Below are 3,355 nucleotides of genomic sequence, written 5' to 3' on the forward strand. Positions count from 1 at the left end.
TGCATAATATTCCATGGTGGAGAAATAGGAACACTTTTGCACTGTTGGTGGGAGTGTAAATTAGTTCAACCATTGTGGAAGACAGTGTGGCGATTCCTCAAGGACCTAGAAATAGAAATTCCATTTGACCCAGCAATCCCATTACTGGGTATATATCCAAAGGATTACAAATCGTTCTACTGTAAGGACGCATGCACACGAATGTTCATTGCAGCACAGTTTACAATAGCAAAGACCTGGAACCAACCCAAATGCCCATCGATGATAGACTGGACAGGGAAAATGTGGCACATAGACTTTTTTTTTTTTTTTTTTTTTTTAAGAGACAGGCTAGGCCAGGTTGGAGTGCAGTGGCACAATCACAGCTGTCTATAGTCTTGACCTCCTGGGCTCAAGCCATCCTCTCTCCTTGGCCTCACAAAGTGGTGGCTTAAGACACTGAGCTCAGTCTCATAACATCTTATACCTAGCTTTCATAGTGTTTTGTTGCTATTGCCATTGTTGATATGCCAACTAGACTACAATAACCTCCTTAAGGGCAGTGGCCCTATCATACTGGTCTTTGTATCTGTAGTTTCTAAGTCCCAGGTATACGGTAGAGCAAATAAATATTTGATGAAAGATGAAGAGACTGAGTTGTCTGCCAGAATTTTTACCAGTATGTAGGACTTGACTATACTTTGTAATTCACGTATCTATCTTACCCATTAGACCATGACAGCTTTTTCCATTTTTCTTTGGTTTTTAGACAAGGTATTGCTCTGTCACCCAGGCCGGAGTGTATTGGCTCAATCACAGCTCGCTGTAGCCTTGACCTCCTAAGCTCAAGTGATCTTCCCACCTCAGCCTCCTGAGTAGCTGGGATTACAGGTGTGCACCACCACAATGACTAATTTTTTTTTTTTTTTTTTTTTTTTTTTTTTTTTTTTTGAGATACAAGGTCTCACTATATTGACCAGGCTGGTCTCCAACTCCTGAGCTCAATTGATCCTTATACCTCTGCCTCCCAAAGTGCTGGGATTACAGTTACTGTGCCCTGTTAGACCATGAAATGTTTAAGGAAAAGCTCTCTTTCCATCTATCTGCAGCACTGACATAATTCCTGGCTCAATAAATGTCTATGGAATTGATATAGGGCAAAATCTATCTTTAGGGCTATTTCAGCCATTTTCTTCTGTTATTTGAGTAACTCTCATCCCAACACTTCATAAGTTCCTTACAATATCTGCCTTTCCATGTGTGTTCTTAGTCTCTCCTTTCTTTTGCTAGCTTCCAAAGGATTGGTTTAAATAAAATAGACTCACCTTTGCTAAGGTGTTCTTAGCTAACTCCTTGCTAGCTCTTTCATTCAGTGCCTCAATCCAGCTACAATACACGTTGTATACAGTGGCTACCCAGTTGTCAGCTGGCATAGCTAGCCCTGGGCAGAGATTTGATAAGTTAGATATAGTGTATCAACCTATGATATCTCTCAGTTTTGAACCTATCCTCTTAATATGGAGAATGAAACTCACCAAATCTAATATCCCCCTTTCAGTTTAGGAATGCTCAAGTCATGACCTCCTATGGACCTGGGAGAAAACTTTGGCTCTGCCTTCCTCCCAGATTCCCTGAAATGACCTCCAGTTTGTTTTTGTTTGCCCAGCAACCAAGAAGGGGCCATTTGCCATACTGATTTTAATATGAAGACATTTGGGTTCTAGTTAGGTATTCAGCTAGAACATAGTATACTAGAATTATCTATGTCCCATGATCTCTCTATCAAGCATTACCAATATAAAATTAATATGGAGACCTGACTAAGATTCTTTAGTATTTTCTTATACGAAGTTGGTCTTTGGTAGGGTGAGTGAAGTAATCCAGCATATGTCATATTCCTTTTCAGTCTTTTGATTATCAAAATTAACCCCTATCCAACCATCCAACCTTTACGGAAGAAATTACATTGCTCATATGATAGCAATTTTAAAATCATGCAGGAAAGCCTTTCCTGTTTTTTTTTTTTTTAAAAAAGCTTATAAATATTAATGGTGTTAGTTATGTTAATCAATTGGTATACCAGTTTGTACAAGGAGAAATGTTTTGGGCTAAGAGCTCTAAATTAGGGTATAGTTAGACTAAGGATTGTTAGAAAATTTTTTATTTTACTTTATCCTGATACTTGGTTTATCTCCCTTCAGACATCTGTTCCTGGAGACTGTTGTCTTTTCTCCATATCCCCCTCTTCCAATTAGAGAGACAGATAAGCAGTTGTCTTGAGAATATAAGGTCACTGGCATTCCATAAATGGATTCCAGTGCCTGCTACAGAAATAAGTGGTGAGTGTTCTCTGTCACTTGCAAACTATAAATTAATTAAGTTGACAACTTTTCCTTCTTTATGCTATGTTTTCAGAGGGACTTTTGAAATACCTTTTATTGCATTTTCTGATTATAAAAGTAACATATGGTCATTGTAGAGAGTTGATAGCACAGAAAATCACTAAAAGAATAATAAAAATCTCAACACCCAGAGATAACATCTGTTAGCATTTTTATTTATTTATTTACAGTTTTTATATGCACATAAAATTTTTTTTTAAAAAAATTGAGATTGTATTATATTATGAATGCCATATCTTGGTTTTTCAAAGCATCCTTGTATCTGACACATTTTAAGCACCATTAAGTGCTTGAAAACACCATTTTCAATTGCTATATAACATTGTAATGTGGATATACCATGGATTGTTTCTTAAACATTCTTTTATCATCTTTAGATTGATTCCAATTTTTCCATCTTAAAAATAATTCTGAGCCAGGCATGGTGGCTCATGCCCATAATCCCGACACTTTGGGAGGTCAAGGTGGGTGTATCACCTGAGATCAGGAGCTCAAGAGCAGCCTGGCCAATATAGTGAAACCCTGTCTCTACTGAAAATACAAAAAAATTAGTTGGATGTGGTGGCAGGCACTTGTAATCCCAGCTGCTGGGGAGGCTGAGGCAGCAGAATTGCTAGAACCCAGGAGGCAGAGGTTGCAGTGAGCTGAGATGGTGCCATTGCACTCCAGCCTGGGTGACAGAGTGAGCCTCAGTCTCAAAATAATAATAATAATAATAGTCCTGTTCTTAACCCTTTTTCTAAATTTCCAATTAGACTAGAATCTTAGAAAAAAAAATTTACTGAGACTGTGTGATTTTTTTTTTTCAAAAAACATTCATAGTAAGAATTTTTAAATTGTTTTAAAGAAAGTTTGAGGCTGGGCTTACTGGCTTATGCCTGTAATCCTAGCACTGGGAGGTTGAGGTGGGGAGGGTCACTTGACTCCAGGAGTCTGAGACCAAGCTGGGCAAAAAAGTGAGTCCTCCAGCTCTC

This window comes from Cebus imitator, unplaced genomic scaffold (genome assembly GCF_001604975.1).
Source record: "Cebus imitator isolate Cc_AM_T3 unplaced genomic scaffold, Cebus_imitator-1.0 Scaffold535, whole genome shotgun sequence".
In the NCBI taxonomy this organism is placed as follows: domain Eukaryota; kingdom Metazoa; phylum Chordata; class Mammalia; order Primates; family Cebidae; genus Cebus; species Cebus imitator.